We start from the raw sequence: 13,082 nt of genomic DNA, 5'->3' as shown, positions 1-13,082 counted from the left end.
GTCAAAAATCATAAAACCACTGGCAGACTCCACCAATTGCCTGTACACGTCTTTCCTTCTTGATATTTTAAATCTTTTTTCGTTTTTTGCAAATTTTGGCTTAGTCAATTCAGCCAAGCTCCAAATTCTGTGGTTCTTGATGACTCAGAAATGTAGATAAAAATCATTGTGGTCCTTGATGACTGAGACATGTAGATAATAATCTTGTAAGCTGTAACATCTAAAGAACAATTGACCAGAAGGTCTTGACTGGGATTAGGAAGCTGCTATGCAAAATACATAGTGGTCTGCCTTTCTAATATTTTCTTCAATTTTCATGTGTGTTTGGAAACAGTATTATTTGAAATATTATTTGGAATAATTATTATAGCACTTTTTATGATATGATATATGTGAAATAAAAAAATAATTGAAAATATAAAAAGATGGGTTAGGAAATGTATTTATGATGCAAGCGAAATATTATTTAAAAAAATTTGGTTATCCAAACACCTTTACCTACCAAGTAATAATTGAACTGAAGGTCCTGACTGGGATTAGGAAACTACTCTGCAAAATGCATTTTTATAAATAGTTATTACAACAAATGTATCCTAAATTCCTTTTGAGAATTTAACTCCTCTCGTGCTCATAAAAGTACCAAAAAAGAATAAGCAACCTTTGTTCAAAATTGATAGGGTGCATAATTACTCTTAAATCTATGAATACTTTCCCATGATTTTGACTAAATATTGCGTTATTGGAAGGATTCTACTTCTATTTGGCAATTGGTGCGGCTCCGAAGGCACTGCCGCAAGGGCCACCAGAAAAAGAGCAAAAAGGGGTTGATTGAGGAAATTTTCTGTAGAAGATTCTTAACCTATACTACGTGGTCACACCTCAGTCTAGTCTCAAGTCCAAAGAGATCGGGATTTGCACGTGTGCCAGTTTTCCAATTCAAATCGAAGTCCTTACTAGCATGTTTCCTTTTTAGAGATTATTAGTCTTCCGTTTTATAAAACTAATAAAATGAACTACTATAATAGGGATTAAAATATTAGAGAAAGAAGTAGGGAAATAGAGAATGATTTTCTTATTATTTCAACTAATCGAAGGTCATCCCAAAAGGTGCCAAAATACCTCCATATATAGGTAGTACAAAATTAAAGGTACATCAATTCTATTAAACATTCATTACTGCAAGAACATGAATAGTCTATAAAACGTTTCTTCCAATACATGAATGGGTTTATGGATTGAAACCGTTCATCCATTGTAATTCCTTTACATAATGTAATAATGAATTATAAATTAATCCCCTTGGGATCAATGAATTATGAATTAGTCCTCTTGAGAATACAAATGGACATCCACACTTTTAATTATTTCATAACACTCTCCCTTAGATGTCTATTACACAAAGAATATGTCTCGTTAAAACTTTATTAGGGAAAAATTCATCGGGACAAAAACCCTAGTGAAGGAAAAAGAATACACTATTATTGTGTATTAATTTCTCCCCCTGATGCAATTATCATTTGAGATCTTTTAGTCGTCACATTCCAATATTCTTCACCAATTTCTCAAATGTTACAGTTGGCAATGCCTTAGTAAATAAATCTGCCAAATTATTATCTAATTGGATTTACTACACATCAATTTCACCATTCTTTTGTAAATCATGAGTAAAGAAGAATTTTGGCGAAATATGTTTCATCCTATCTCCTTTAATATATTCTCCTTTCAATTGAGCTATACAAGTTGCATTATCTTCATATAATGTAGTTGGAGAATTTTCTTTTTCGGAAAATAACCCACAACTCTTCCGGATGTAGTGGATCATTGATCTTATCGAAACACATTCTCGACTGACCTCATGAATTGCTATTATTTCAGCATGATTCAATGAAGTGGTGGCTAATGATTACTTTGTAGATCACCAAGAAATTATTGTACTCCATATGTAAATAGAGATCTTACTTTATGCGGGTTAGATAAATATCCAGCATCAACATAACCAAGCAATTCAGACTTATATTTATTTGAATAAAATAAACCAAGATCAATTGTTCCTTAGAGATAACGAAAAATATGTTTATACGATTCCAATGTTGTCTTGTGGGCGAGGAATTAAATCTTGCTAATAAATTCACTGCAAATGATATATCAGATCTTGTACAATTAGCAAGATATATTGGTGCACTACTTGCACTGAGATATGGTACTTCAGGATCAAGTATCTTTTCATCTTCTTCTCGCGGTCTAAAAGGATACTTATTAGGATCTAATTATCGACAACTATTGGGGTACTTAATGTATGTGCCTTATTCATATAAAACCAATTTAATACCTTCTGGATATAAGCAATTTGGTGAACAAAAATTCCACATTTTAAATGTTCAATTTGTAAACTAAGGCAAAATTTTATTTTTCCGAAATCTTTGATCTCAAATTCTTTTTTCAAATATTCAACAATATTTTGGATCTCTTCAGGAGTTCCAATCAGATTTAGATCATTAACATATACAGCAATTATCACAAAATTTGACCCATTTTTCTTGATAAAAACACATGAACATATTGAATCATTAGTATAACCTTCTTTAGTTAAACATTCATTGAGACGGTTATACAACATACATCCAAATTGTTTGAACCCATACAAAGACCTTTGTAATTTAATAGAATAAATATCTTTAAAATTTGATTTACATGCTTTAGGCAGGTTGAATCCTTCGGGAATTCTCATATAAATATCATGCTCAAGATTTCCAAATATATATGCAGTAACGATGCTTATTAGACGCATATCTAGTTTTTCATAAATTGCAAAACTCACAAGATATCTAAATGTTATAGCATTCACTATAGGTGAATACGTTTCATTAATATCAAATCCAGGCCTTTGTGAAAATTCTTGGGTTACAAGTCTTGCTTTATACCTCACAATTTCATTTTTCTCATTTCTTTTTCTGACAAATACTCATTTATATCCTATTAGTTTTACATCTTCAGGTGTTTGGACTACAGGTCCTTAGTTAGTGAATCCAATTCATATTGGATTGCATCTTTCTATTTTGGCCAATCATTTCTATACCGACATTCATCAACTGATCTAGATTCATAATTTTCATCAACTTCTATAATATCAAGTGCTACATTTCATTAGCTTCCAATTAAACTTTCTCTGATTTCATTCTCTTCAAGAGTTGGCTCTTCAAGAGCGACCTCTTTAAGAGGTTGAATTTTGTCATGACATTTATTTAATCTTCAGAGATATTTAAAATTAATTTATACCTGTTATAACAGATGCAGCGGAACAGAAGAACAAACAAGAGCAGACAAGAACAATTTGGGGGAAATCAGATTTTATTAGGGTTGTAATCGGAATAGTTTACAAACTAAAATAAGGTGTATATATATACAACCAAACAGACTAGACCCAAAAATAGGTCCAAAACAAGACCCGAAATAAAACAGACACAGTAACTAATATATACCGTAAGCTCAGCGAGACTCCCGTACAGCTCAGCGAAGGTCAAAAATCTAATTCAAAACATCTCAACAAATCTCCACCTTGACTTGAATCTTCCCCGAAAAAGATGTAACAGACGCACTAATGAAGTGCCAGATGCACTCAGAGAATTATCTCTAAGTACCATCAGAATGCCCATAAGGGCCATCAGAAACTTAGGACATTTAACAAATCCAAACAATGTTTGAACTTGCTATGAGGAACCGGCTTGGTGAACATATCAGCAGGATTGTCAGCAGTGCCAATTTTCTTCACCTTGATCCTTGTCTCAGATCTCAAGAAATGATATCGGATATCAATGTGTTTAGTCCTCTTCATCTAACTCTCCATGTAGGAAAGCTGTCTTCACGTCTAACTGCTCAAGTTCTAAGTCCTGATGTGCAACCATTGCTAGTAGCACCCTGATAGAAGTGTGTCTGACCACTGGTGAGAAAATCTCATTGTAGTCTACTCCTTCTCTTTGAGTGAACCCTCTTGCAACAACACGTGCTTTATACTTGATGCCCTCAGCTAGAGAAATTCCTTCCTTCTTTTTAAAGACCCATTTGCAAGTCACAACCTTTCTCTCTGCTGGCCGTTTGACCAATTCCCAAGTGCCGTTCTTGTGTAACGACTCCATTTCATCACCTATTGCAGCAAGCCATTGAGCTGACTCACTGCCTGAAATAGCTTCTCTATAAGTAGAGGGCTCGGGAGAATCCACCTCCTCAGCAACCTGAAATGCATAACCTACAAAATTTCGATACCTGCTGGGTGCTTGTACTCCCACTCTCCTCGCACGATCATAAGCAATACCATGCTGCTGAGTTTCTGACGCAGTATGGGATATAGGTGCCAACCTTTCTACTGATGTGGGTTTTGGAGACTCTACTACTGCATGAGGTTCAGTTTCATAGGACAGCTGTTGCTGATCACTAAATTGCTGCTGTGATTCAAAATTATTTTGAATGATTTGTGACTCCACCTGTTTATCAACACCTGCACTTTCTTCAACAACAGTCTTCACAGGGGGGTTAAGTATAGAGTTTTCATCAAAAATTACACTTCTACTAAGTATAACTTTCTTTTCTGAGGGTGACCAGATTCTATACCCTTTAACCCCATCGCCATATCCCAGAAACACTCCCTTTTTAGCCCTTGGTTCTAGTTTGCCCTCACTGACATGATAGTACGCAGTACAACCAAAAGCCTTCAAATTTGAGTAAGCAGGGGACATACCAGACCACACTTCATAAGGTATCTTGCAGTCTATACCTGTATGAGGTGCACGATTGATCAAGAAGCAGGCCGTGCTCACTGCTTTCGTCCAAAACCTCCTTGGCAACTCAGCATTGAAGAGCATACACCGTGCTCTCTCTAGAAGTGTCTAATTCATGCGTTCTGCTACACCGTTTTGTTGTGGTGTGTGTCGAACTGTGTGATGCCTTCATCTTTGCAGAACTCATCGAACTCCTTTGAACAGAATTCCAGACCATTATCAGTTCTCAGCCTTTTGATCTTCTTTCCAGTTTGATTCTCCACTAAGGCCTTCCACTGCTTGAAGTTCTTGAAAGCTTCACCTTTTTCCTTCATAACGATTACCCAAGTCATCCTTGAATAATCATCAATCATGGATAAAAAATACCGACAGCCTCCCAAAAACTCAACTCGTGAAGGACCCTAACAGTCAGAATGGATGTAATCCAGTGTGCCTTTTGTCCTGTGAATTGCCTTCCCAAACTTTCTGCGATGTAATTTACTGAAAGTACAATGTTCACAGAATCCAAGATCGGTGACCATGTGGCCTTCTAGAAGATCACGTTTAGACAGAATCTGCATCCCCCTTTCGCTCATATGACCAAGCCTAATGTGCCACAGCTTGGTCATATCAGACCTGCGATCTTCAGAAGATGCAACAGCAGCAGCAGCAGAACCTGTTAGCGTAGAACCTTGTAAGATGTACAGGGTGCCATGCTTAATTCCTTTGATAATCACTAATGAACCTTTACTGATGCATAACTCTCCACTTCCTCCGCTGAACCTGAAACCCTTACTGTCAAGAGTACTAAGTGATATCAGATTCTTCGTCATTTTGGGGACGTGCTTGACTTCGTTCAGTGTGGCAATTTTTTCAGTATGTGTCCTGATCTTAATCGAACCGATTCCAACAGCCTTGCAGACAGCGTTATTAGCCATCACAACATTTTCGCCATCTATCTGCTCATATGTTGTAAACCATTCCCTATTTGGATATATGTGATAGGACGCCCCAGAATCAAGAGCCCACACATCAGAGTGATGTGTTGGTTCGTTTGCAATTAGGGCCAGGTCTTCTTCTGAATTTTTCGCTTCCTTTTCTGCAACTGAAGCTGAAGCGTGTTGTTTTTCCTGCAGTTTCTTCTTCTTGGGACAGTCAGATTTCCAATGACCCTTTTCCTTGCAATAGTTACAGACATCATCCGGCTTGGGACCTTTAGAGAACTGCTTCTTGTTTCTGGACTTCTTTTCCCCAATTTTCCTTTACCACTGCTGACAACTAGCCCAACAGCCTGATTATCTGTAACATTACCAGCCGCCTTATGGCGCAATTCTCTACTATGCAGTGTTGATCTTACTTCTTCTAAAGTCACTGTATCTTTACCGCCAATAAAAGACTGAACAAAATTCTCATACGATAACGGTAGAGATACTAACAGAATCAACGCGGCATCCTCATCCTCAATTTTAACATCAATATTACGCAATTCAAGAAGAATTGTATTTAATTGATCTAAATGTTCTCGAAGAGGAGTACCTTCCTGCATACGCAGATCGAACAGACGTTGCTTTAGGAGCAACTTGTTGGTTAAAGACTTCGTCATATAAAGACTTTCAAGTTTAACCCACAAATCCGCAGCAGTTTCTTCACCGGCGACCTCAGTGATGACGTCATCTGCCAGGCACAGCATGATTGTCGAGTGAGCCTTTTCCTCCAGACTCATCGACTCTTCATCAATAGAATCCGATTTCTTCTTCGTCAGCGGACTCCACAGACCCTGTTGTTTTAACAGAGCCCGCATCTTGATCTGCCATAAGACTGAAACTATTTCTCCCGGTGAACTTGTCAATCTTGATGTTCAAAGCAGACATGTTGTTGCGTGATCCGAGCCCTAGGACAAACTTAGAGCTCTGATACCAGTTTGTTATAACAGATGCAGCGGAACAGAAGAACAAACAAGAGCAGACAAGAACAACTTGGGGGAAATCAGATTTTATTAGGGTTGTAATCGGAATAGTTTACAGACTAAAATAAGGTGTATATATATACAACCAAACAGACTGGACCCAAAAATAGGCCCAAAACAAGACCCAAAATAAAACAGACACGATAACTAATATATACCGTAAGCTCAGCGAAACCCCCGTACAACTCAGCGTAGGTCGAAAATCTAATTCAAGACATCTTAACAATACCTTATTTAGGTAGACCGGTCTTAAATTTATTTGTAATACTTGAACATATCCTTCGGAGACATCAATTTTAACCAAACTATTTCCTGCAAGAATAGTTGATTTAATGACTCTTCTGGAGTCAATAAATATATCTGACAATTGATTTATAACTTTCTGCAAATAAATAATCTCTTAAACTTCCAGTTCATATTATTTTGTATAAGAATCGAGGAAATCCAATTTTTCAAATGATTTCCGTTCTATTGATCTTTTCCTCCCCCTAATGTCAGGAATCGTAGCTCATCAGAACAAATAAATCATTCAATAGATCACCATCAATATTTTATGATTAAATCTCATCAGAACAAATAAATCATTCAATAGATCACCATCAATATTTTACGATATTTAATCGTAAAAGGTGATTCATACCCGACATAAATTTTAAATTTTTTTTTGGAGTCATATATAATATAAAGGAGATATGTATAAATACTTGCCGGCTCTCAAATATTTTCACTTTTGTCAAATCATATATTCATTGAGATTAGTAAACTTCTGATTTACTGCATATGATGATTATAAATCAAATAAGAATGAAAACAACTATATCGATAATCATTTCTCTCTCAAATGATTATTATGATATAATCAACCTTTATCTCACTTGATTTCTAAACATAATCTTTATTATTATCTCATTTGGTGTCTCAATTTGATATCCATTCGATGGATATTCAAATTTAATAAATTCTTCTAGACATGATAAAAAGTAGTGTTTTGTTTATTATAAACTTTTCTCCTACAGGGAGAAATATAGCAGTGGCTCTTCTGGAGTTTTCAATCACTTAAGTACTACCATTCATTGTGTTTGTTTCTCTTATTGGAATATAGTGTATTTAGCAGCACTTATTAATTAGACACATATCATTGTCACCATAATTTTTATGGAATAAATATCATCACCATAATCCTTTGATCCCAAATATTTAACATCTATTTCTTCTTTAGGAAGAAAAGTCAATTACTATCATAAATTAAATCAATCATCATACACCTTCAGGGTGTTTAAAGAAATTGGCCATGTGAAGATGTTATTATAATTTTGATTCGTCAAATGTATTTCAGGATATTTATCTTCAGGATTCTTATTTTCTTGTCCTTATCATTATTATCCCACTTTAAAAGATAACTTTTTCTCTTGTCATGGTAAAATACATATTTACCAAAAACATGGTCATGATAGCAAATATAACTGGTAAATTGAAATTTAGTCACATTCACTTCTGGGAATGGACTAAAACTAGCATGTAATAAGTACAGAATATTTCTCAAATTTTCTCTTAATATTGCCATTACAAGAGTATATTCGAGAAATATATAGAGAATATTATTTTCAACTAAGAAATAATTCTAAACATAGTAGAATTGTGTACTTGTAGATATAAGTAAATTTATCATACCAGGTTCTAAAATAATAACTATCTTTTGGTGGCCAAATCTTTTTGTTAAAAAACGACCATCTTCGTGTGGTCGAATCTTTTTCTTAAAGTATTTTCAAAGGACAAGTGGATCATCAAATATAATTGATTTTCTATAATAGCATCTCCAAAATTCATTGCATCAGAATATAAGTAGCAACAACAAATAATTCTAAAGATACATAACTAGAATTAAAAGATGAAATATTACCTCAAAGATGTCAAAAAGTATATGTTCGTGTTTTGTAGTTGCTCAGTAATAGACACTTGTATTTTGCAATCATTCAAAGGTTAGTTATAAAAAATTAAAATAAGTTTGTGAGTCAAAAATTTACCTCAATAGGTAGTCAAGAATTACTCGAGAAAATATCCAACAGTTGATTTGACACTAACAAAATCTCGTGTTTCACCTTGCTCAGAAGTAGAGACTCGTGTTGATAACGTGTTATAAAACTAATAAAATGAACTACTATAATAGGGATTGGAATATTATAGAAAGAAGTAGAGAAATAGAGAATGATTTTCTTATTATTTCAACTAATCAAAGGTCATCCCAAAAGGTGCCAAAGTACCTCTGTATATAGGTACTACAAAATTAAAAGTACATTAATTCTATTAAATACTCATTACTACAAGAACATGAATAGTCTATGAAACGGTTCTTCCAATACATGAATGGGTTTATGGATTGAAACCGTTCATCCATTGTAATTCCTTTCATAATGTAGCAATGAATTATGAATTAATCCCCTTGGGATCAATGAATTATGAATTAATCCTCTTGAGAATACAAATGGACATCCACACTTTTAATTGTTTCATAACACTTTCCAATTTGTATTTGGAAACAATTTAACTTATCTTTTGTCATTGTAGGGAATATCCTTTTCTTAGGAAAATTAGCAAAGTAATAATAGTTTGGAAAGATAGAAACGTGAGACAACAAGTTGCTTCTTTTGACTTTGATAGTCTGATAGGTACCCTCTTTGTCAGCCGGGAAGAAAGACTTCTAGATCATGTTTGATAACCCAGTTCAACACTTAAATTTAATAGATTCAGATTTTAACATATTCAAACCGTTTGATAACTAAAAATTGAACATCTGAACTAATTAAATGACACTAAATTTTTTAGGCAATAACTTGTTCCCAAAATTAAGTGATAAGTTATTTACTACTGATATACACTCAAATGTATTAGATTTAATATTTAACAATTTAATAATTTAATGGATTCAAATTTCATATTTCAGATTTTAAATTTCAGTTTTATCAAATGTACCCTTAGTCTCGGCACTAAAACAAAAACAAGAAGCCACTTGTCTTTTTTTCTTCTCATTGTCAAACGCTCATGTGACTTTCATCAATAAATTTGCATGGACTATTCCCAATGGAAAGCAACTAATTTCTTATTCTAGTCAAGAGGTAATAAAGGATTTAGTTCAACTACAACTGTGAGATTTAATTATTTTTATATGTTATGTTATTCGTTGATAGTCGTGTGTTTTCTAATTTAATTTCTCAAAATTGTTTTATTATTTGAATATCAAGTGCCCGATATTTAATTCAACTTAACAATCTATTATCACTTAAGACAGCTAAATTTATAATTGTTTAATTATCTTAAATTAGTAATAATTAGTATGATTGGTTTCATGTTAAGGAAACATATGATCTATTTTGAATAAACCCTAAACGTGTTTATTGATTAGAACAAGACTTTTCTAGTTTTTATGCAATCAAGAAATTAACTTTTATGGGTGTACCTAGAATTATTTCTTAGTTAAGAAAATAGTTAACGGATGTACCTTAATTACCGACACAATAAGAAAACGTTGATTGTTATTGCTTGTTTGGTAATTATAACCTGTTTATTAATGAATAAATGAAATAATTATTATATCAATGAGTATGAACCATTTCCAAAATTTTCTTCTTGGCTAGAGCTTGCGTATTATTGATTTAATTTTAATTCTCTCCTTTTTGACTATTTTTATTTACGTTGATTATTTACTTTAATTTTAATTATTCAAAACCCCCTTTCAATTCTTATATGGAAGGAAACCAATTTCCTCCAATTCCCGTGGAGACGATCGTACTTATCATTATACTCAATTTTATATATTTTCATGAGTAGAAATTTATTATTATGCAAGTTCGATACCTGTCAAAATCCATAAAACCACTGGCAGACTTTGCCTGCACACGTCTTTCCTTCTTGATATTTGAAATCTTTTTTTTTAGGCAAATTTTGGCTTAGTCAATTCAGCCGAGCTCCAAATTCTGTGGTTCTTGATGACTCAGAAATGTAGATAAAAATTGTGGTCCTTGATGACTGAGACATGTTGATAATAATCTTGTATGTTGTAACATCTGAAGAAGCAGCTCACATTCAACTTCAAATGATGAATCTGATCCAAACGGATCTCAACTCATAATTTTGAACACAACTTGGATGAGGTGACATTTTTTCAATTTTCCACTTTTTCTAGTTTTATCAAAACTCGTAAAAAGGCACAATTTACAATGGATATTAAGCAATGCTGTATCGTACATTTTCAAGCATTTGAATTTACATTTGCATTTTCATTACCTGTGCTTTATTTGTGTTTGCCTTAATTTTGCATTGTCCTATATGCAGCAGAATGTCAAACAATGGCAACGTCATCGGCCCAAACTACACAGCATCCAACGACAAGGCAAGCTAAATGGGAGTTCAATTCACTCCTTTGGAGGTCAGCCTGAAAGATGCTGTTGAACACTTCAGGAAGAAAATTTTAGTCAGTATCTATAAAGCTAATGCTGTTGTAATATACATGGGTTAAAAAAAAAAAACCTAATCATACACATAATCAATAAAGGATAAAAAAAATTATTTTTTAAAATATGAAGGATGAAAATTTATTTTGTAAAATATGAGAGACGAAAAAATTTATATTGTGAAATGTGAAGAATGACAAAATTCATATTGTGAAATATGATGGACTATGGATTAGATTATGTGAAATTTGATTTGATAATTTTATCCTTTAAAAATGATCACGTACAAAACACATGATCATTTCAATTAAAAACTAGTTGAAAATTTAGGTAGGGACAAAACATGACTAATATAGATTTTTAAAAGACATAAAATTATACTTTTAAAAATAAAAAATAAAAAAATTATCCTACAAAAAATGAATGTCGTTTTAAAACGTCCAAGCTCCTAATCCAACATGAGGGACGTTTTGACAAGCTCCGAATCCTTTATTTTGTAAAATATGAGAGACGAAAAAATTTATATTGTGAAATGTGAAGAATGACAAAATTCATATTGTGAAATATGATGGACTATGGATTAGATTATGTGAAATTTGATTTGATAATTTTATCCTTTAAAAATGATCACGTACAAAACACATGATCATTTCAATTAAAAACTAGTTGAAAATTTAGGTAGGGACAAAACATGACTAATATAGATTTTTAAAAGACATAAAATTATACTTTTAAAAATAAAAAATAAAAAAAGTTATCCTACAAAAAATGAATGTCGTTTTAAAACGTCCAAGCTCCTAATCCAACATGAGGGACGTTTTGACAAGCTCCGAATCCAATGTTAACTGCAATGTACCTACCAAAAATCATGGCCCCCACACAGGCTACATGTCAAAGCTGGCGGCTAAGAGGTTATTGTAACTTTTTTTTTTTTGTTGTCGTCGTCACTCTTATCTATACTCTCCTATTCTATTTTAATTTAAGGAAAGGCCCAATTGAACTTACGAGATTTTGATGCGGACTGAACTACAATCAGACCAAATTGATGCACTACATATCATATAAATTTTTTAAAAAAATCACATATTATAACAATTTGTAAAAGGTACGATTTAAACCCTTAACAACAACCTAAAGACGGTAGGTTATTGTAAGTTGGATATGTTATTTTTGGCTGCTACTAAACTAAGTTGTCAATTCAAACTTTTCAATTGACCTTTACTTAATAAAAAAAAAACTAATTTTCAATCATATTATAGTTCAACTTGGTTTGAATCCAAGATATTGACCGGCAAGAATAATAAGACTTTTAACAACTCAATAAAGATAACTACAAAGCAAATAAAATAATAGAAATATACAGAATTTTACGTGATTCGATCGAATTGACTTACGTCTACGGGTAAAGAGGTATCAAATTTATTATAATAAAAAGAGAGTACAAAAATTTTATGAAAGTGTTCTTAGGTCCAAAAGAACATAATACTAAAATACAAGAGAGTTCAAAGCATTTTTACTACAAAAAAGAACCAAAGGTTCAAATAATTCATTAAAACTCTCTTGGTTTGATGCACTTAATTTTATCATAGGCCCACTCGATTTATAATCGACTAAGAGAAAGACTCTTTTGTATAAAAATCAATGTGAGACAAAGCCACATGTAACAAATTTCACCTTGGCATGTCCCCAACATGGACAAATAGCAAACTTGTTTCGCCGTCTCCACATAAGTCCCAATACATCCCGATAAATTATAAAAGTCCCAATAGACTCCAACAAGCCACCAATGAATCAAAATAAAAACGGTTCAACGGGTCTCAATGGATCAAAATTCACAAAAGATTCAACAGATCCCAATGGGTTAAAAACACGAACATAATAATCTTGCTCCAAATCCATAATAATGGAATCAAATTT

This window comes from Coffea arabica, chromosome 2e (assembly GCF_036785885.1).
Source record: "Coffea arabica cultivar ET-39 chromosome 2e, Coffea Arabica ET-39 HiFi, whole genome shotgun sequence".
In the NCBI taxonomy this organism is placed as follows: Eukaryota; Viridiplantae; Streptophyta; class Magnoliopsida; order Gentianales; family Rubiaceae; genus Coffea; species Coffea arabica.
This window is presented reverse-complemented; position numbering follows the sequence as displayed.